Source organism: Grammomys surdaster, unplaced genomic scaffold (genome assembly GCF_004785775.1).
Source record: "Grammomys surdaster isolate TR1022 unplaced genomic scaffold, NIH_TR_1.0 125688, whole genome shotgun sequence".
Lineage (NCBI taxonomy): Eukaryota > Metazoa > Chordata > Mammalia > Rodentia > Muridae > Grammomys > Grammomys surdaster.
Window position 1 is genome coordinate 1688097 of NW_021620524.1, and position 22961 is coordinate 1711057.

At 51.6% G+C, this 22961-nt stretch overlaps 1 long non-coding RNA gene across 2 annotated transcripts; it reads left to right on the forward strand.

Moving 5' to 3' along the window:
* The first annotated feature begins 2223 nt into the window (after positions 1-2223).
* Positions 2224-3810, forward strand: LOC114639181. Of its 2 annotated transcripts, XR_003713969.1 has the most exons (3): positions 2233-2304; positions 3092-3279; positions 3576-3810. It is a non-coding gene; the product is annotated as an uncharacterized LOC114639181 (long non-coding RNA). The 2 variants fall into 2 exon arrangements; XR_003713968.1 differs by having other exon boundaries at positions 2224-3279.
* Positions 3811-22961: the final 19151 nt, after the last annotated feature.

The following is a 22961-nucleotide window of genomic DNA, read 5'->3' on the forward strand; positions in this document are numbered from 1 at the left end:
TCTATCCATTGGGCCTTGTGTGCTGCTGAGAGCATCAGTAGGGGCTCTGAGGAGAACCCTTTTCCACAAGTTACTCTCCAGTGGTGTCTGCTTAGTTTCAGTCCACTGCTGCTGAGCACGGGCCAGGAAGAGAATGTCTCCACAGACCTCCCACCCATCACCCTGACAGCTATCCCAGAATTCCACAGTTTCTTCTGAGAAGCTCTCTTTGGAGCCCTCCTACTGGCCAGTTTTCCTTCCCTGCTCCAAGGCTCCCTCATGCAAGAGCAGTGCCCCCACCTGTCTCCCAGGCACTGTTCTTGTTCTCTGGCTGTAATGGATTTTAAAACTTTTCTATCATTTCTAGGGTTGGAGGGTGTGATGGGAGGCTATTGGGGATTATCTTGATCACTATCTTGATTCAATCCCTCTTGGTCTCAAAAACCAGTTTGTGTCCACCCTGGGGTGCTTAATCCCTGGGAGCTGAACTTCAAGGCCATATTGATCACATCTGTGGTTTGCAACCATAGCTGGACAAGTCCTAGATCCTGAGTGTTAACGGCCTGCCCTTCAGTTAGCTATAGGACCTCTCAGGATCCCTGGACTTCTAAAAAGAGGAATTTCAAAACAGAGCCATAAAGGTAGCTGAGTGATGCCTTCAGCAACAAGGAATTAGATATTGGCTTCTGTGACAACTGTGTGGGAGATTCTGGGATTGATAGCTCTCAGGTAGAACCCTGCAAATCCAGGGATGTAATGTACCTCATTTACCTCCAGGGCTCATTTTACCATTGGTGGCACCAGATTACAGCCCCTACACCAGGTGGCTGTTTCCTTTTCTTCTTGTTTAGTGATTTCACTTGAAGCCAAGATGCAGAAAAGGAGAAAAGGTTGGGAAACACCTCCAACTCTGAGACTGGACACGGCAGTGAACTCAGGAGGAGACATCGGTCTGCCCCTGTAGCTATGCATGGCTTGTCTCTGTTTTCCTGCACTAGCTGTGCTACATGGCTTGTTGCACACCTGAGATGTATCCTTCCCTGTCTGTCTGGGGCAAGCCAGCAACAGAACTCTGGCCGCGATCCACTTTGGTCTGGATTTTTTTCATCACTCGATATTTCTCCGCTCAGAAGGCAAATGAGTTGCTGCCCACTAAAGTGAGCCCGGGGCAGTGACCCCTAATCCTGAAGTCCTCCCTGAAAGGGACTATGCACCTCTACCCTTGAACTCAGAGACGCCCTTAAGTCAGGCAGCACTGTATTACCATTCTATCTCAGAGCACTTTCCTGACTTCCGGGGATGCTGCACACCCAGAATTTCAAAGTGCAAGGGAGTGCGTGTCCAGGGTACAAGGGGTTGTTCTAAATCAAGTCCCCTGGGGCTTCCGGACTGACTGAGTCTGAGCCACTTTCCCGCTCCTCAGAGCCCCAAAGTGATTACACTTCCTTCCGGATATGGGGGCATCTTTCCAGATAGTGGAAAGGGATCCAAAATTTGGAATTCCACGGCGGAGTCAGCTCGAAGCTGCGGACACTCAGAGCCTGGATCCTGAAGCTTACGGGTTTGCACACAGTATCTTCTTCTCGGTAGAACCTCTTCTTTGGCCACACCTCCTGGATCATCTATTGGCCAATCTGAGCACCGCCCACGCGATGCCATTGGTCTGCACCGGCAGCCCAGACAAAGGGAGCGGCCGCTGCGGGAGGCGATGGGGAGGGGCTAGGCGGGCTGGGACGGGCGGGGACGCTGCCCTTTCGGAGGCGGGGCGGGGGCCTCCACGTGGGTGGGGCTGGGCGCCCTCCCCACCCCCACGAGGGCCGCGACCGTGGGGCGCTGGTAGCTCTCCCGCCCCTCCGCCCTGCACCCCTCCCGCCCTGGGGCTCCTTCCAGGACTGCGGCTGCAGCCTTCTCTTCCCGGAGGGCTCGGAGTTCGTCCCCTTTTCGCTGTTGGGAACCTGGACACGCTGGAGCCTGGATGCAGAAGGACGCGCGGAAGCATGGAGCTCGTGCACGAACCGCAGCCCAGCGTTCAGTCTGCACCACTATCTGCTGATCCAAAGGACTACGGGAACCCTGCGCGCCGACGGTGGCCTGGGAGTTGGCGCGGGCCTTGGCGCTAGAAAACGGATCCCACTCCCAGAAAGGCGGGCCGGGTATCCCGCTCCTGCCTCCTGGAGAATTAGTTCGTCGGAGTGCGTGGCCAGGGAGGGAGGGAGGGAGGGAGGGAGGGACAGGCCATGGGGCTACCAGCCGGGTAGGGAGTAGCTTCTGGGGGATTCCCTTGCCTACCGAGGGCCGGCGAGGCTGCCCTCAGAGCGCCACCAGGTACGTGCGTTTTCCTTGTTTTCCGCGCGCCTCTGGGGAGGGAATGAATAAAAACCCAGCTGGTGTGTAGGAGGTTTTCGCAGCAAACGTGTCTTTCTGAGGGGTCCTGGTACGACAGCTGAACTCGGGGTAGTCCCTGCGCTGTGTTCTGGAATCCCTACTGGGCTCTCCACCACCCGCAGGACGGGAATGGAGCCAGTCCCTGTGGAAATGCGCGTCGCTTTCTTCCGTGGCCCAGGAAATTCACTCTGGATGCCGTGGGTATCACAGCAGGATGGTTCTGTTTCATAGTGGTTCATACAGTTATCCACCAACCCGGAAACCTAGAATTCTCGTTTTCTGAGCCGGGATGTTTAGGAAAACCCGGGCTTGGCTCTTGCTGTGCGCCGGGTGTCCAGGAACGAATCCCTCCAGGATCTGAGAAGTCCAGATTTGCGGGGTTAGGAGATACCCGCACCGGACTGAGTTGTGTTTGTTTTTGTTTTTGTTTTTGGTTGGTGCTGGTTTGTTATTTTTCAGCATCAGAAGAGCCTGTTAGCTGAACTGGAGCGGGCCCCATCCCCTCCCCCATACCCACTTCAAACAAAAGAGCTCCTCGGAGAATATTTTTTAGGGGGAGAGGGCTTCTGAATGTGGATCCGCAGCTCTCCCCGCCCCCCTCCGTTTCTAGGAAGGACGAGGGTTTTATATGTGTGTTTAAAACAAAGGGGAAGCTTGGCGCGAGTTGCCGGAAAAGGGGCGCTTTTATTTTGAAGTTCTTGAAGAATTCACTTTCTTTTCTCCCAAGTTAGCTGCAGCTAAACCAGAAGTGTCCCCACCGGTTTACCCGATTGTGGGATTTTACACGGTATCGGCTAACGGCAGCGTTGAGAAAAGGCCGTTTCAGAAGAGGAAATGGGCCTCTGGCTGGCTGGGTGGAAACCCCTATGGAATGAAAAGTATAGTCCCAGCATCTACGGAAGATTTCAAAGTAAGGTGGGTTGTTTTTCTTATGTCCCGTCCTTCCCACCCCTTAAATTAGAACAAAAGGCCCCCCAAGCGTGCAGCACCGGGTGGACATTTGGAAGCTAAGAGTGGAATGAATCTTGTTTAAAAACTTGGGGACCCCACGCATACCGAGTATCTATCTTTGTCATAGTTTGAGTGAGGAAGAATGTGACTTCCCTACTCAGACGGGTTGAGCACATATCCCGCCATGGAGAGAAGGGTCCCGGCGGGGGAAGGCCCCTCTTTCTGGGACAAAGTAATTCCTAATTATGGCCACCTTCCAGAGTCCCGGGTGTACTCGCTGCGAGCGTCTGTCTATCCGCGCGGCGCTTGGTGGGGTAGTCCCGCTTCCACCAAAACTCTGCATTTCTTTTCTTTCAAAACTCAACAAGCCATAAAGCTTCCGACGCTGGCGGAGAAGGCGCCGCGGATTTATGGCCCCCGAATTCCCCACTCTCTAATTATCCTTGTTTTTACTTGACTTATGGGTAGAGACCAATAAAATCATTTTCCATTTTGGATTTTTTTTTCCTCTGGCTAACATGAAAAATTCAAGTTGCGCCTTTCACTCCCCCGCTTGGACAGACCTTTTTTTTGACCGGAGATGGGGTGGGAATAAAGAATCCTGCCTCCATCTTTCGCCTCTACCAAGGGCATGTTCCCCCATTCCCTGATTAATTGCGTTTAGGGGAGAGCTGCACCCACCCCTTCTTCCACCACTCTAGGGCCTTTCTGCGGGTTTTTCACTAGAAACTCCGCTGGGCCCAGGCTCTGAACAGCACCGGAGAACTGCAACGCCCACCCAGGCCCTGCTGCGGATCTCCCGTGGCCTCGGCTCCTGTCGAGTCACCTCCTTCATCCTCCCGGAACACTTACAGGAGCACGAGCCTTTGGGCGTTCTGGGGGCTCCAATTTTATGTGGGGATCCCCCAACCGCCAATGCCTGCCTCCCCATCCCCCATCCTCATCCCTTTGTTCCCCTCTCCGGACACTGAGTTGAAGGCAGGAAAAAAAAATAATTAGATGGAAATCAAAGATTAGACGGGGTGTGCTGGCCGCCTGGGCGAAGCCGACCCAACACTCCGCCGGCGCCTCATAAATCTTTTTCGCAGGCCTGACAAAAGCCACGTCCGCCAGTTCCCTGGGAATCTAGAAACTTATCGATCTCCTCGACGTCCCCCAGACACCCCCTCTTGGAGATTGAGGACGGAGAGTCCTTGGTGACCCCCCCACTTATGTCCAGCCCAGGACGTCCGAGCCCAATCCCGGAGTTAATTAATTTTCAGAAATGGAAGAAGGTGTCAGAGGGAGAGAGGCCGACCTGGGCCCAACCCCCTCCCAGGAAGGGCAGCAGATACCCCCAACCCATTTGTAAAACCAAAGAAATGTTAGGGTGCTACGTTTCCCTTGCTCCAGCTGCCTGGAAGGATGCATTCCGAGAAGGGTGAGGGGCAGCTTAACCCCTCGTTGGTGACTCCTTTGTCTGGTCCAGCCATTTCTGGAACCAGCGGGGCGCCCGGGACTGGGGCGCAGAAGCCAGGCTCCGAGGCGCAGGTCCAGGAGGTGTGCACCGGGCTGCTGTTGTGAATCCGAGTCACGAGTGTGTGCGATCCACCCGGGATTGCACCCTAGAGCCCTCCGCCGGAACAGGAGAGAACTTATGGAGTCGTCGTGCATTTAGAGTTTTTAAAAACTTGAATTAATTGGGGGAGTGATGTGCTCCCCGACGCGAATGGAGGTGTCTTAAAAATTATATCCCATTGTTGAACCAGTTGTTTCCGACCTTAGGTATTAAGGAAATGTTGCCACATTTAATTTTGCTTGCCATGAGATAGAGAAGGGAGCCCAACATTTTGAAGTAATTTGATAAGCCTTCAAGTAGCAAATCCGAAAGGGAGGCTGGCGGCCCAGGTATAGTTTCTTTATAACCCGAATTTACAATGAAAGCATTCTCCTTTATGGATATAATAGATTAGATTTCACAACTTAATTCTCTGCAATGGCTCCGTTTAAGGGAGCTCCGGCTGATTTTATTACGCCAAGCCAAATTGGATGCTTGTGGTCTTAACGAAAAGCGATTGTGACATAAAATATATAATTTTAAAGTAAAAAACCAACGGGTTCGACCCTGTCCCCTCCCTCCCTCCGCGTTTCCCCTAACCCCTGCTCTTTATTCCCCATTTTGGGAAATAGGGGAATCATGGATGTTGACTGGTTTCTGCTTGGAAGATAGGCGACCCTGGCGGTAGCTTGGCAGCCTGGAAGGCCAGGCCAGACCCTCTCATCTGGTAGTTGAGAATATGAACACTCCCAACACAGGCCAGGGACTCTTTGGATACTCTTCTGCCCATGCTAGTGACTTCAAGGCATCCCCGGACGGAAGCGTGCTCTGAGCCGCACGGCGCGCTCTGTCTCAGGGAGTCTTCTTTGCAGTCTGCGTGGAGTGAAGCGTCTGTCCTCTACTCCCAAGGCCACCACCAAGGCTATGTAGGCGGCAGTGCCCAGAGCCGGCCCGGCCCGCTCCATGTGCCCCACCCATGCTCTGTTCAGCAAGTGTGGTCGGTGGGGACTGGGCGGCGGCGCGAGGAGCTCTCCAGCCCAGCCGTCCCGCCCCTGAGCGACGGGAGCCAGCCCTACAAGCCGCGGACAAGGGGCTTTGGGCTCCATCCGACCTGGCCTGCCAGCGCCTGAGGCCCACTCTGCCGTCACTTCTGATTAAGGTCGGGCTGTGTTCTCCTGACAGCGCCCCTCATTTCAGAGTGCTTTGTTGGAGACTGATTTAGCCCCCCAGAAGCTCGGGGCAGCCAGCAGCCCGAGTGAGGTCCGCTTATGGCCCCAGGCGACTGCGTGCAGGCCCTAGACTCCCTGCTGAGACGTCTAGAGCTAGGACTGGTTTGCTGGACTCTCGGTGGATGCAGAGACAGCCTGGGTGCCCCCGGGTTCCCACAGGCCTCGATCCCCGCGCTCCAAGGACGCGTGCGTGCTGGTGCGTGGCCCGCAGGCTGCGGGGGAGCACCTTAAATTAAATCTTTGCAGCGCCTGACCTTGTTTTTTCCTGGGGCGATAACGGCAGCAGCTGTTTTTTCCAGAATTCCTGCTGGTGGGGGAGGAGCTTTATTATTATTATTTGGGGTTGTCACTGCCTCCTGGAAACCTTCCATGGTTTCGGAAAGTGCAACAATAGCCCAGCGAATTTCTAGAGGAAGCCCCCTCTCCTGCTTACTCCAGGGACCACAATATCCTCTGATCGAAGTTGGAGCCACCCCTACCCGGATCTGTCTGCAACTTGGCCTTCGGACCCCAGTCAGGGTCCTAAGTCCACCTTGCCCCAATCTGCCTGCTGGCCTCTGGCCACTCTCCGGCAGAGCTCTCAATGGAGAAAACGGGTTAAAGTTAGGTGTGCCTCCAGCATCCGCGGGGACATCCTAACCTATGTCTGCTCCACGTGGTCCTTGCTCCAGCCCTCCTTTAAGGTATCTCTTTCCAGCCTAAGGGTGGTGCCTGGAACTGGGAAGAGCTGGCCCTGTGTGTTTCAGGGGTCAGGGTTAGCCCTGAAGCAGTTAAAGATTAAGAGGCCTGGGGGGAGGGGAAGAGGGCCTTTCAGGGACTCTGGCTCAGTTTTTGTCCTTCTTAGGGCCCCTCCCTGAGAAGCTTGGCCTCTGCCTACAATTCACCAATGTCACTGCCCCTGGCCTCATTTGGAGCGTTGAGCGGTGGGTCCAAGAGGACAGTTGCTGGCCCCTTATCTGTTGAGGGACACTGGCAACCCTGGTTACTAACCACAGTCAGAATACCCAGCCTCTGGCTCAATGTAGCCCTGGAAACACCAGCGTGTCCACAGTGTAGAAAGAGACCTTGGACCTCCTGGCTACTTCCCGAGTGGGACAAGGAGCCCGGGAAGGTGGCCGGGCCCATGAAAGCCTCACTAGCTTGTTGACTGGCCTTCTGGGTAGAGAGTGTGTGAGCCGGGCTGAGGAGCCGTCCTCACAGACAAGCCCAGACCTCCATCTCCACCTCCTCACCTGCAAAGTCCTGTGTGGTCAGGATGGGGAGGCTATCCTCCCCTGGTGGCAGAGTCCTCTTTGTGTCCCAAGTGCCCAGAATTCCTTTGACCTGACCCTCTGTCTGTATGCCTGCAGAATCACCGGCACCAGCAGCATGCATCTTGTCATGCCCGTGAACTTATTTACAATTCTGTTTCACCAGGTTTATAATGGACAGGGAAGCCAACTTTCGCTAGAGACGGTGGTGAAGCCTTAGACAGGCGCTATACTTCGAAAACCACCCTTGTGTGATAACAAAAAAAGATAAAATGCCCTCTATTTGCAATTTAAAGCCACAGTTCCATCTTTGAGGGTAGGGAGTCTTTGGAGCTGGGTGGTAGTGACCAGCGGTCAAATGACCAGAGTAGCAGGATGGACCGTGGATGTTAGAGGCATCTCTTCCCTGAGGCAGCTCAGGAGGAGATTATTATGGACTGCCTTTTTTTTAAAAAAAGCAAAGAAAGGCCTTTCAGGGGCCTTGTTCTCTGGCTCGCTGTGCAAGCCTGGGGTAGCATTCCTGAGCCAGACATCCGGAAGACAGCTGGGGAAGACAGCGCCTAACGGATATTCAGGCCTTGGGTAAGGTGGCTTGCCTTTCTCCACTCCACAGGCTATTGGACAGGTCCCTCAATTCAGAAGTAGCTGGAGAGCTCCCCCCACCCCTGTCTCCCACCATAAGAGATCTCTCTTGAGTCTGACCAGAATAAGAGGAGGAGATGATAGCAACTGTCCCCTGCCTTGAGATTCCCTTCTTGTCTAGATTGCCTTCTTGATTCTTCTAGTCTCCCGGAGAGAAGTTGATGTCTCCTTCAGGGCCTTTTGTCTGGCCAGGATGCCACATGCATTTCTTGGGCTTAAGAGCCCATATGGCCTCTGCAGGTGTCTGCTTGTTCTCCTCACTATCCTCACGCATTCTGTCTGGGCTACTCCCTGGATCTGTTAGGAAGGAAGGAAAGCCCTCTGACCCCACCCCAGCCACACACAGACCCAGATGAACCATAACGGTGCCAGCGACATTTAAATTTCTAGTCACAAAGCCAAAGCAAACTGTCTCCCTCACCCCCAGCATGTGAGAGGTGGGAGCCACCCAGGAGAGCCTAAGCCAGCATTGGAGATGCTAGCTGTGCACACGGAAGAACTGAAGATGGACCTGGAGATGTAGATCAGAGCTGGCACTTCCCTAGACAGGAGGTGGGGGATGACCCTGGGTTCTAATGGCAGCACCACAGAGAGAAGAGAGAAAGAGAGAGAGAGAGAGAGAGAGAGAGAGAGAGAGAGAGAGAGAGAGAACGAGAGAACGAGAGAACATGAAGGGTGAGACTGGGAACTATATTAGATGGGATACCCACAACATCTCAGCCGCTGTTGGCTCCAGTATTACAGACCCAGCACCAGATCTATCTTCAGCACTATTTGTAGAACCGTCTGAGCCAGGGTACCCATTCCTCTGTCTCCCTACCCAGCCCCCTCCCTCCACATCTGTAGAATATCACAGAGCCCTGAAGGAGCAGGGCTGAGGCAGCCTGGCCCTTCTCAGTCTGAGCTGTGAGCAGAAGCAGCCTCCTGGCCGGTGGCTTTGGCCTTGTCTGACCTTCCATGTTCCTAAGGATGGGTCCTCCACCTGCTACCCATCCCCCTGGGGCTGGTCTGGGCCTCTGCCTCCTCTTCCCTTTTCCACTCTGGGAGTCTTGGTGTGCTGAGTTAATTGGCAAACTTTCCCAGAAGTAAACTTGAGGGATGAAAATTAATAATTTTCCTGGTGGTGTACTCATTGCTAATCAGGCCAGCTGGAGGGAGGGGGCCTGCGTGTATGAGAGGACCCTGGAAAAGCCATTAATATGAACGAGATCTCCCAGGAGTGAGGAGCCCCTGTGCCATTTAGCGGTTCTGCAGCTCCAGTGCTAGGCACAGCAACATCGGGGGTCCAGCCATCCCTGCCTCAGGGCCAGGCAGCCTGTTCTCTGGCCCTGTGATCTGGGTCAGCAGGTCACCGTGAGTACTACCAGTGGACTTTCTCAATGACCCAGAAATGCCCCTCACCAGCACCTGCAAGATAAGAAAGAGGGCCCTGACAAAACCCCAGGCTTGGTAGGGCTAGGCCCCAGAAAAGGAGCTTGAGGAGAGCCAGGAATAAGGCCACCTATACACCCTTCCCTAGCCCCTCCTTCCTGAGACCGGTGACCTCCCCCCTGGTCCTCTGAGGAGTAGCAGAACTGGTCTCCAGGCATCTGTCCTGCAGGAAGTGCAGCCCCAGATAGATCTTGGGATCTATCCCTGACACATTAGAGCCCACTGGGCCTCTCAGTGTAGCCAACAGAGACCAGGTTGTGTACAAGGCTCAGGTGGCCCTGTCTCAGTGCTCTTGGGAGCCACAGCTAAGTCCCCAACTCAGGTTTGCTGGCAGCTGCTTTGCTGACTCCTGGCTGCACCTTTGTATCTTCAGGGACAGTTTCTCAGGGATTCATCTGGACAGTCTAGCCTTCAAAACACAGGAGAGGACAACAAAGAACTTGAATGGTCCAAGAGCCACCCAAGAAGATCTGAAATAGTCAGCACAGGGGAGCAGGGAGGAGAGAATCACACACACACACACACACACACACACACACACACACACGTTAGTGGAGTGAAGGATGGATGAATGAATGAATGAATGAATGAATGATGGAGGGCTCCTGAGGCCTGAAGATGACCTCTCACCTCCTGACAGGCTGCTCTGCTTGCTGCCAGCCAAACTGATCTCCAGGCCACATCTGGAACTCTCCTGGAGAGCAGAGTGAACCTTTAGGGGACAAACAGTGGCAAACCTCAGGCATGTGAGTAGCCTGGATGCAGTCCTCCCCCACTTCCCCCGCCCCCCCGGTGGCAAATGTTGCCCTGGAGGATCTGGAACACATTCATGGAGGCAAGAAGGAAGATCACATCAGGTGTGGCTAGAGGCTTGACCTCTGGTTTGCAGGCTCAGCCATGAACAGGCAGTCTCAAGCCTTCCTGGAATCTGCTGGGTTTGTGGCAGCCCAGAGTACTAGCCTTCTGTGTCCCTCAGTCACAGGGATACAGATGTGAAGGAAGAGGAAGCTGTCATTGAACAGTGGCTGGTTTGATATATCCATATCAACAGAACTTAGGGCCCTGTGGCTGTTCTGCAACAGAGACATATCACTGTACACAAATACAGAGAAGGTCAGTTATTTGGCCAAGGTCACACTGTAGGATTTGAAGCAGGTCTGTCTGACTGAGAAATGCAGTCTTTTGCATGATACGATCTTAAAGATGAGAGTCATCATTACACCTGACACATCTCTTCTTTTTTTTAAAAAAAGATATATCTCTTCTTTAAAAAAAAAAAAAACTGTATTGCTAGGCAGTAGTGGCGCACATCTTTAATCCCAGCACTTGGGTTGCAGAGGCAGGTTGATCTCTGTGAGCTTGAGGCCAGCCTGATCTACAGAGTTCCAGGACAGCCGGGGCTACATAGAGAAGCCCCGTTTCAAAAAGTCAACGTCATTAACAACAAAAAAAAAAACAAAGGAAAAACAAAAAATGTATTATTTGTGTGTGTGTGTGTGTGTATGTGTGTGTGTATGTGTGTGTGTATGTGTGTGAGGCCTGTGGAGACCAGAAGAGGGTATCAGATCCTGTGAGCTAGAGTTACAAGCAGTTGTGAGCCACCTGACATGGCTGCTAGGAAGCAAACTCCATTTTCTGAAAGAGCAGCTACCAACTGTCGAACCATCTCTCCAGCCCCTTAACACAATCCTTCCTCCTGCCCAATACTACCCGTGGCCTTGGGACCTCCAGCTTTCCCAGGTTCCCAGGCTAGACAGGCCAGGAAGGGACAAAACTCACACCCTACCTGACAGCTCTGGGGCCTGAGACCCTGGGTGAGACCATTCCCATGCTATGTCATTAGACATGAGGCAGGTGACAGTGTCTCCAGCCCCAAAACTCACTCGCCACTGACAGATACTACAGATGCAGCAGCCTCAGTCACCGATACTATACTGGAGGATCTTAGCACTGTGGGGTTATAGAGCCCAGACTACCCTCTTCCATGTTGGGGATTCCTTATCTTTACCCAGCCTTGGTCTTGTTGACGACGTCTCCTTTATGTCAAGGTCACTTCTCAGCCTTCTTGTACCTCATGGGGTCATAGTTCCATCTTGGCCCCGACTTCTCCCAAACCTCTTCGTGTTACTTGTCTTTCGTCCTGTCCAGCTTCTCTAACCTACCCTGGGCCCAAGGATACCTTTCCCATGTCAAAGCACAGGACAGCAGTGCTGGTGTGTTTGAGGTGACTCAGAAACTGAGGTAGACAGCAGAAGACAGGCTCAGGTGCCCCTTCTGACCATGTTAACAGGCTTGCTTGACCAGCCACAGTAGCCAGAGCTCTGGAGGCTCCTGAGTCAGCAGTAGGCTGGATCCTAGAGCTTAGGAAACTGGAGTGACAGATGGGGTTACAGTTGTGAACTGCCACGGGGGTGCTGGAAATTGAACTAGTGTTCTCCGTAAAAGCAATAAATGCTCTTAACCACAGAGCCACCTCTCTGGTCCCCAGGATTAGACCTCTTAGCAAAAGTCAGGAAAAGGTCAAAATTCAAAATCCAGCTTCCAAATGTATCTCACCATCACACCAGCAAGAAGACAAAAATTCTTTTTTCTTTTTCTTTTTGTTTTTCGTTTTGATTTTTCAGGACAGGGTTTCTCTATAGCCCTGGCTGTTCTGGAACTCACTCTGTAGATCAGGCTGGCCTCGAACTGAGAGACTCATGTGCCTCTGCCTCCTGAGTGCTGGGATTAAAGGTGTACACAAGGTTCCAGGTTGACTTGGGTCCTAGCAGAAGACAAAATTCTTAGGTCAAACCATCATTAGCCTGGGACCATCTACTTATTATAATTATTCCCAATTCAAAGATTGGAAGGTTTACATGTCAGGAATCTAGATACTTCGCCTGAGGATGACAGCACCCCAAAGCCTGCCTGCATAGGGACATCAGGAGAGGATGTGGTACATCTCACCTATGCCTCTGTCTCAGTATCCCCAGGCACACAGAGGTGGAGACATTGCCAGTCATCAAAGTTCCAGAGCCTGTCTGCCACCCTGCACATTGGCACCTGCCTGCTGGTCCAAGCACAGAATCTCCTGCTCACCCAGGTGCTGCTTGGGCTGACCAGGCCACTTTGCTGACATTGTGTTTCATGATGAACAAACCAAACCTCAGCCACGGAAACAGTTGCTATGGTCACTGCGAGGTGACAGCTGGGGAAAGCAGAGCTGAATTCCAGGTTGACTTGGGTCCTGTGAGACAATGCACAGCACTGTCCCCTGGTGTTTGCTGACTCCTTAGCTATGGCTGGGGGCAGGCCCCAGAAGGAGGACTGATCAACCTCTGGGATATGCTCAGACTTCCCCATAGTGATGTGCCCTTGGCCCCTTGGCTCAAAGTCACCACCCAGGTTTGGGCCCAGGCCCTCAGCTTCTCAGGATCCCACTGAGCCTGGAGAAGCCCCTCAGCTTTCTGCAAGGGCTGGTTATCCCAGGATTACCTTTGATAGTTTTCTGATCCATGACGAAGCAGAAAGACATGTATGCGCTGGGAGGTGGTGGGACATGCTTTTAAACTCTGCACTTAGGATGCAGAGGCAGGCAGATCTCCATGAGTTTTAGGCTAGCCTGGTCTACAAAGAGAATTCTGGGACAGCCAGGTCTACATGTAAAAACCTGGTCTTGAAAAAAAAAACAGAAAGAAAGAAAGAAAGAAAGAAAGAAAGAGAGAGAGAGAGAGAGAGAGAGAGAGAGAGAGAGAGAGAGAGAAAGAAAGAAAGAAAGAAAGAAAGAGAAAGAAAAAAGAAAGACAGAGAGAGAGAAAGAGAAAGATATGTACAGTTAGCCTGGTCTTCCTTGAGGCTAGCCTCCCCTCCCTGTCTCTTTCTAGTCCACTTCTGATAATGCTATCAGGGTATCAAGCCCTGATCGGTGCCCTAAACAAGTAGGTGCTGCTTCATCTATGTAGCCTCTGTAGCCTCTGGCAGGCTGAGGAGAGAGCTTACATTCCTGGTATTATGTGTGCACGCCGTGTGCATGCAAGGGTGCGTGCCCATGTAGCAGAGGCTCATGCTGGATAACTTCTTTTATCACTCTGCACCTTATTTTTAAAATATGTAATATGTATGTATGTATGTATGTATGTATGTATGTATGTGTGTATGTATGTGTATGTGTGTATATATGTGTGTATGCATTTGTATGTATGTGTGTATGTGTGTGTATGTGTGTATATGTGTGTATATATGTGTATATGTGTTTGTATGTATGTGTGTATATGTGTACATGTATATGCATTTGTATACATGTGTGTATGTGTATGTGCATTTGTATGTATGTATGTTTGTATGTGTGTGTGTTTGTGTATGTATGCATATGTGTATACATGTGTGTATGCATTTGTATGCATGTGTGTATATGTGTGTATGTGTGCATGCATTTGTATGTATGTGTGTATGTGTGTGTAAGTGTGTGTGTGTTTATGTGTGTATATATATGGGTGTATATATGTGTGTATGCATTTGTATGTGTGTGTATGTGTATGTATGTGTGTATGTGTGTGTGTGTTTATGTGTGTATATATGTGTATATACACTTGTATGTGTGTGTGTATATGTGTATTATGTGTTTGTATGTATGTGTGTATATGTGTGTGTGTGCGTGTGTGTGTGTGCTCTTGGAGACAAGAAGTGGATGTCAGATTCCTTGGAGCTGGACTTACAGGTAGTTGAGCCACCTGACTTGGGTGCTGAGAACTGAACTCAGGTCCTCAGGAAGAGAGGATGTGTTTTAACTGCTGAGTCATCTCTCCACCCTGATTCCATCTTTTTATTCTTAAACATTTATTGATATCAAAATTCCTTTCTCCTTCCATTTTATATCATAATTGACATATTATTTACCATCTTTGGGTGGGGGAGTGAGGGCCGAGACAGGGTTTCTCTGCGCAGCCCTGGGTGTCCTAGAACTTATTCTGTACACCAGTCTGAGCTCAGAGATCCACCTGCCTCTGCCTCCTGAGTGCTGGGATTAAATGTGTGCACCGCCACCACCGCTGCCTGACTTCACTTTCTTCTTTGGAGACAGGATCTTTCACTGGATCGGGACTGGAGCTCACCATTTCAGCAGACTGGGTGACCAGCAAGCTCCTGAGAATCCCCCTGCCTCAGTTCTCGGGGTTCCGGATACGTTCTGTCATGCTTGGCTTCTACATGAGTGCTAAGGATCCACACTCACACCTTCATGTTTGCTCAGCAAGCACTCTAGCCATTTGGTCATCTCCCCAGCTTGGAGCCTGTGTTTCTCTGGAGTCACAGCCGGGCTGGAACCCAGCATCAGAGTCACAGGTGCTTTCTGCGCTGGTGATGGTTGGGGCAGGGACAGAGCACACCTACACCTATCTTGCTGTATTCAAGTCCTGCCTCCCTCCTCATGAGGATGTATGACACCCTATCACTGGATGCCCTACAAATATTAGATTAAACCTGAGAGGGAGGTGCTGGGCGTGGGCCAAGCCAGCCAGTAGGCACTGACCACTAACTGTTCCCACCTTGATCCCAGAAGCAGGCCATGTCTGGACTGAGAGCCTGTGAAAATTTATCCTTTGCCTTACTCTCTTTTGGAAGGTTTGAGCTCCCTGGAACCTAGTTGTCCTAATGCTGCGGGATCCCAGGGTGAAGGACCCCTCCCCTCTCCCCCTGCCACTTGCCTATGGAAGAGAGCACCTCAGTTCGATCACTGTTCATGGCTCCTCTACCCAGCACTGATTTGGTCTCCTGACCCAGCAGGGGCCCAGAGGTGATCATGGAACCAACCATCCAGAGCTAAGATGCTGAAGCTCAGAGAGGGTATACAATCTGACAAAGGCCACACAGCTTAAGGGGCGGAAGGTAGCTGGACTCCCAGGTTATGGCCAGAAGTCAAAGTGGCTGCTTCCAGAAAAGGCAGAGCCTGAGGTGAGTGCCAGAGGCCCACCCGGACTCCAGGTTCCAGGCCTAGGGACAGACAGCTGGTGTTTTGGAGCCTGAGAGACAGCCAAGCTGGCCCCAGACACTGGCCTGGGGCTTGTGTGGGTGTGGGAGGGAGGCCACAGCCAGCCACACCTGTCCTGCCTCGGGCCTTGAGCTGGGGTTTCTCATCTGCTTCTCACATCACTCGGGGTAAGGGTGCAGGGAAGTGGGCACCTGGCTAGCTGTGAGTCATCCATCCATCTATCCATCCCTCCGCTAGCCTGACAAACAGGCAAAACCAGTGGAGAGGAACTCAGCTTGGAGCATCTTCTCTGGGGCTGGGCAGCTCTTTCCTCTGTGAAGATAGAGAAGCTCCCTCAGGGCAGGTATGATCTTCCCTCCCCCAGCCAGGCACCTGCATCATGGGAAAGGTGCTGAACTAGAAAGGAGGCCCCCACATCTTAGTTTATCCAGGCCTGGTGGCCTGCACCTGAAACCCCCCTCCTGCCATACATAGAAAGATGGTTTTGGTTTTCCTTTTGTTTTTAATTTGTTTAGGTGTATTTATTTTATTTTATCTGTATACGTGCTTTGTCAGCGTGTATATACGGCACCCTGTAGGTTCTGGGAATTGAACTCTGATCCTCTGCAAGAGGAGCAAGTACTTTTTAAACTACTTAGCCTATTTCTAGCCCTACAAAGAGAATTTGAGGCCAGCTTGGACTACATTAAGTCTGAGAAAAGCCAGGGCTACATAGTGAGACCCTAACACAAACAACCAAGATATAAGACTAACAGAAAACAGGGTGGCAACCCTGCGGTCTGTTTCCCCTGCTGTGGACTGTGAGCGGCTGGTGCTGTCATTCAAAAATGCTCTGTGCCAACGCTGGCTTTACCTGCCCCTATGCTCATAACTTGAGAGGCAGGTGCTATCCTGTCCCCAACGGACAGATAACGAGATGAAGAAACTGAGGCACAGTGGCAGAGTTACCAGCTCAAGCCCTGAAGCCGTGGAGGAGACAGTATATATCCTGAGTCTCAGTCCAACGCATACATCCCTGCTCTAGTTCCTGAGCAGTGCACCTTCACCAACCCTCTGGACCCAGAGAAGGGGTGGGGAAGGAAACAGTGAGGGTCAGGTTAGAATGTAGCTCGCGCCCAGTGAGCATAGGATGCCCTGTGTTCCACCCCAAAATTGCAAAGGATAAAATGCAATAATAAAACAGAATCTGGGTTGACAAAGGGAGAGAGGTTTGGTGTCACCCAAAAGTTCAACCTAGAATTATCAGAACTCAGTAAATGCCACTCCTGTGTGACCACCCAGACTACACTGGTCTCTGTGTTGTGCCTTACACCCAAGAGCTGAAGGATGAAGACAACCCATCCTTCCATGGGTCCACAGAGGAGTGAATAGCAAAATGTGGTAGATCCAGACAACAGAATAGTACTCACCATTAAAAAGGAAAGGAATCGAGCTGGAGAGATGGCTCAGCCATTAAAGGCTAGGCTCACAACCAAAATTACAAGGAAAAGGAGTCATGGCTCTCAGAGAGACCATTCAGGGGTTAGAAGTACACACTCTTGCAGGGGACCTGAGTATGGGTCCCAGCACTGTCACATGGGGCAGCTCACAACTGCTTGTAACTCCATCTCCAGGGGATCTGACATTGTCTTCCAGCCTCCACAGGCCCTTACACAAGTACTCATGCATAGACACAGGCACACACATGATTTTTAAAAATATATTAAAATTTAAAAAAAATAAAGGAAAGTTACTCATTCTCTGGACCAATCTTGAGATCATTGTGCTAAGTAAAAGAAAAAAAAAAAAACAGGAAAAAAGGGATACCTCAGAATCCACTCCTGTGAAATATCTCAAACAGGCAAATTCATGGAAACAGAAGATACCAGGACTGAGACAGCAGTGCCCAAGAGTAACTGAGTTTCTGAGATGTTTTGCAAACAGTGCTGAAGAGCCGAACAGCAGTGTAGATATCTGGTATCATGGACCATGCCCTGAAAAGTGGTCCCAATGGCTACTTTTGGGGTGTGTGTGTGCTCTCACACGCATTAAAAGTAGATTTAAGCCGGGCGGTGGTGGCACACGCCTTTAATCCCAGCACTTGGGAGGCAGAGGCAGGCGGATTTCTGAGTTCGAGGCCAGCCTAGTCTACAGAGTGAGTTCCAGGACAGCCAGAGCCATGGCTACACAGAGAAACCCTGTCTCGAAAAAAACAAAAAACAAAACAAAAACAAACAAACAAACAAACAAAAAAGTAGATTTAAATCTGGGCGGTGGTGGCACGTGTCTTTAATCCCAGCACTTGGGAGGCAGAGAAAGGTGGGTCTCTGTGAGTTCAAGACCAGGCTGGTCTACAGAGAAGTCCCAGGACAGCCAAAGCTACACAGAGAAGGTCTTCCTTGGAGAGAGAGATAGAAAGAGAGACACACAGACACAGACAGACACGGACACGGACAGACAAAGAGAGACAGAGACAGAGAGGGTTAAAAGGAAAGGGCCTGGTGCTGGGGTTATAGCTCAGTTGGAAAAGGGCTGGCCTAGTATAAGGCAGATGTGATGGTGTGTGCTTGTAATCCCAGAAGTTGAGAAGTGGAAGCAAGAAGAGTAGAAGTTCAAAGTCATCCTCAGCTCTATAGGGAGTTTGAGGCTAGCCTGGAATGTATGAGACCCTGTTTCAAAAAGAAACGAGAGTCCATGAGAGTCATGGAGATTCTGCCTGAGGCTCCTACCTGGGTTCCTTCTAAGGGATGGGGGTCCATCCTAGCTCCTCCCAACTCACCCCGTCATTCAGCTTTACTTCAACAGGAGATTAACCCGACTGCTTTTCTCTGTGGCCAGAGAGTGGGTGGCAAGCAGAATTTGCCAGTAGTGCAAATAGGGTATGGGTCTTCTAATTTCTCACACAATGTCCATTGCTTGGGGACAATGGCTGCCACCCCACGACAGCTTCCGGGGCCACAGGAAGAGCTATCCTTGGTCACGAGGTAGCATTGTTTCCCCGTACAACCTACATCTCATTAGTATCCACCGACAAGGTAATCTCTCTGAGGAGATGCTCAACTCTGTTTTTGCCGTGAGAGTTGCTGACCGCTATCCTGAAGGCTAGTCCTGGTTCACAGCCGTGGGAGGCTGTCCCCAGAGTGTGAGCAGGGAGTGCCTCTGTCTCTGACCACTGTGTGGTGCTGAATGCAGTTACAGCACTTCTGAGCTGCCTAGTCTGCACAGAGCTGTTCAGATGAGTAACTATCTCCACAGACAGACATGAGGCACACAGGCTCGAAGCGGCACTTGGAGACGTTGCTTTCCTCTCTGCCAGATATCCATGCCCATATTTCTGCACCTGGAGGCACTGAACTTCTATTGATTCTTTCCAGACTTTGTTCTACAGCAAAGCACAGACCACTAAATCGGCTATTTCACAGCTGTGCTGCCTCAAGGTAGATTGCTTAACGTCTCTGAGTCTCATTTAAGAATTAAAGCAAAACAAAACTCCATTCTACCTTGCATATATGTATGCACAGTCATGCTCACACAGGTGCCCACGAAAGCCAGAAAAGGGTGTCGAGTGCCCTGGAGCTGCAGTTATAGAGGGTTGTGAATTGTCTGACATGAGTTCTGAGAACTGAACTCAGTTCCTATGCAAGAGCTCTTAACTGCTGAACCTTTTCTCCAGCCCAGTAGTTCTCAGCCTGTGGGTCTCCACCCCTTTGACAAACTTGTATCCAAAAGTATTTATGTTACAATTCATAACAACAGCAAAATTACTGGAGTAGCAACAACATAATTTTATGCTTGGGGGTCACCACAGCAAGGGTTACATCAGGAAAGTTGAGAAACACTGGTCTAGTCTCTCACTTAGGGATCTTGAGATGAGGTCACACTGGATTAGAGTGGTCCCTAAACCCAATGGGACATTTTATAATAAGACTAGAGATGAGAGAAGGCCCACACCAGGAAAGAAAGGCTGGATAAAGGCTGAGGCTAAGGTAATGCTGACAGAACCCAGTGGACTCCAGTCTCAGAGTCCCAGCTGCTGAGTCAGGTGAGAGCAGGTCTTCCCAGAGCTCCCCAGGGGCCAGTGTCATAGCATCCTGATGCTGGACCGCTGCTCTGTGCTTGTTGGAGGACGAATGATGTTTGAGCCACCCAGACTGTTACCAGGTGTTACAGCTGCGAAGCCCCTCATGTAGTCCCTCTTCTCAGCACTGTGCCCTCCTAGTGGGGTGGACTCTTGCCTGGTGTTCCCCCCCAGCTTGCCCTCCAGAGCTTGTGACCATAACTGCTCGCCCTGCAATGGCGTCAGGTTTACCCTTGCACCCTTATCAGATGGGGCTTCCTTCTTCTTGGAAGATCCTGAGTCACTGTGAGAAGCTGGGTTGTCCCCAACCTATCGGAGTCTGTTCATGACCCCATTTGGGTTTGTTGTTTTCCTGTTTCCCATCTCCTATTATCACTTAAGGCCTTTCGGTTGGGCTTCAGGGGTACAGTGAGAGCTTCTGGCCTCTCTAGCATTTGGTGGTCATTTCTGTAGTCTGTCCTCCTGGAGATCAAGCCTCCAGGTTCCTTTATAAGGGCCTGTGTCTTTGGAGAGCAAGGTACCAAGCCAGGCCCCAGTGTTTACTGCTAAAGTCCTCTGTCACTGGGAGTGGGATGCCTGGTCCTTCTGTGAGACTCAGTTTCCTTTGTGTTTAAATTGGGCTGTCTTCAACTTACTCCATCCACAGTCACTCAAGTCTTCTGTATGTTTGGATGGAGAGGCCTGGGAACCTTTGAAGTCTGTTTTGCTGCTGTTGTGATCGGTGTGCAGATATTTCCCCCAGGGGTGAAGATCCCAGCATTGCCATTCTGTGGTTAGGTAGAAAAAAGACAGTGAGCCTCCTGGGTCACCGCAAACTGGACACACCTATACTGACCAAGTTTTAGCTGTGGTGCAGTCGCTGGCTCCTTCTTGACCCTCTGAGGCCCAGAGTGCTGACTCATGTACCCAAACACAGGGCTGGTGGACCACAGAGAGAGGAAGAGCGTAGGCCCTTGTTCTGACCATCCTTGCCCAGGCAGAAAGCAGGCCAGATGCAGAGCCCAGCCAGAGTATGCAGCCCGTTTATCCGGTAGCTTTGCGGCTGATCAGTTGCAGGTGAATGGATGGCACGTGGTTTGTGTTGTAACAATATTTTGGGACAATTAGATTGAAACCACATTGTTGGCGGCCCTGCTGGCGGCTGGCCGCCACACTGCACTCTCTCTGCCCTTTGCGGCTCCTGGACTGTGGAGCCACCCCCAACTCTCTGGGGCCCAGGTCTAGCCAGGCTACGGGGCAGCAGAGGGGAGGGAGGGCTCTCCTGCTGGAGGGGTACTGCCTCCCCTACCCTGTTGGCCTCCTGATGACCTCAGACTTCAATTGCTGCAGAAAACAGCTGCTGGAACTATGTATGGTAGAGCAAGCCTGTAATGCCAAGACCAGGAAGGCTGAGGCAGGAGGATTACAATAAGTTTGAGGCCAGCCTGTTTACATATGAAGTTCCAGGTCAGCCAGAGGTACATATTGAACCCCTGGGAGTTGCTTGGGACATATTGGAAGAGGCAACCTTGGGGCTTGAGTATCCAACTCCCAACATGATCACATCGGGTCTCCATCTCTCCCCCCAGCATGTCCACTGTCCCACCACACCACACCTTCCCCTGGAAAGTGGGTCAGAGTCCTGGGGTGGAGACAGACCAGGTTTCTTGGAGGCTTCACCTGCTTACCCTCTTCACCCCCAGCACTGGGCAGAGATGCTAGAAACTGTAGAGAGCCTCCTTTTCTGGCCAGTCCTTTTTCTACTCTGTCCCCATATGAGGAAGGACAGCCTTGGAGTTATAGCCACAGATACTGAGGACAGGGACCAGAGTGGGAACTAGACCTGCCCTGCCCTAGGTAGCAGGATCAGCAGAAACACCTGGACAGGTGTCCTGCAGTTGAGGCTTCAAATCCAGGGACCACAGAGTCCACTTGGATCTGTGGACCTGTGGAGGGGAGGTAGAGGGATCAAGGGATGGAGAAGGACCACAGTGGGTGACTGTGGAGTGTCTTAAGTGATCAGGTCATAGTGTAGGAAGCACCCCAACCAGGAGCATCCTGGGATAGATCCTGGGTGGAATGTAAAGAATATGGCTCCCACTACCCATGGCTCTGCTTGTCATGGGAGAGCTCAGGCAGCCCCAGCACCCAGGCATCCATGGCCTCCAAAAAGGCTCATGTCTCTCCTCTAGTTCTGATGAGCTTCCTGGGGTCCTGAACAGTAGGGACGCTGTGGATTTTCCTGTGGTTCTTCTACTCACTGTCCCTGACCTCAGTCTTGGCTTCCTCTCCTCAAGGGTCTGCGGCTCTCTCTGCCCTGTCTGCCCAGAGTGCCTTGCTGTGTGACACAGGCTAGGGGTGCCGTCCCTCTCAGCAGGGAGTCCAAGTTGAGTGGAGACTACCTCCCCTGAAGAGCTGGCAAAGGGTCCTTCCACTCTAACCTCGAAGGAGGTGACATCAGTAGACACAATTGGATTTCCAGTGGCATAGACCAAGCCACCCTACACCCTCATTGTCTCTAGGGCTCATCATGAATGATAGTAACCCCTGCCTGCATCCACATCCTCACGCAGGAACTAGACACCTGTCTCCAGGGATGCAGCTGTCCATTCTCCATACCACAAAGTGGATGAGTGTTTGTCACACCGCCTACAAGTGTATAGTCACCTTGAGTGTCCCAGGTGCTCCCCACTCTCCGGGAGAACAAGGAAGTAACCCAGCTCAGCTGCAAAGCGCTCTCAGAACAGGTCTCCCAGCCTGATGATACTCAGGGCTGATAACCAGCTTTCTTAGGATTAACTGTGCCTTTTCTCACACTCCCTAACATAGAGCATGCCTGGAGGCTTCTGGGTCAGAAGTAACTCCAACTCTGACTATGCAGGGCTGGAGCCACGCTGCACAGGTGCGAAGGAGAAAGGCTTTTTAATGTTCGTATGAAGAACTTGATCCAAACAAGATGCCCAGCTTTTTCTCCTGACCGCTTCCTGGTTTGGTTGTCAATCACAGTATCTTAGCCCACCAGCCCAGGGTGACCAATCAGAGCCGACTATGCTCGATTCCTGAGCCAATTAGCCTTCCCATCAGAGACTGGGATGCCCAGCAGAGGGCACCATTTGCGGGTGGGTCTAGTAGTTTGGGGGCTGCCGAGATAAGGCCACTTAGCCCTGGACTCTCCATTGCCTGAGTTCAGTCTTCTTTTTCTGCCTAGTGGAGTTTTAGATTTCTGGGAGTGTGACTAAGGACACAACCTCCTCCACCTCCCAGCGTAGGTGAAGAGAGGATATTAGCAGGGCCGCTGCCCACAGTGTTGACTGTTTCCACGGAAGACTTGGCCTGGCGCAGTGGTTCCGAGTGGTTCCGAGTGTGCCCCCTACGGTTCAGTGTCACACAAGTCCCGTTAGTGCAGGTTCCAGTAGGCTCCCCCAGACAAAGTTGGAACGATGTAGGGAGGACAGATGAGGCCCCTTAAAGGTGCTCCTCCAAGGAGCTGAGACTGCTAGGGCCGCACGAACCCTACAGGAGAACCAGCATGCCTAGCTGGTAAGACTACTTT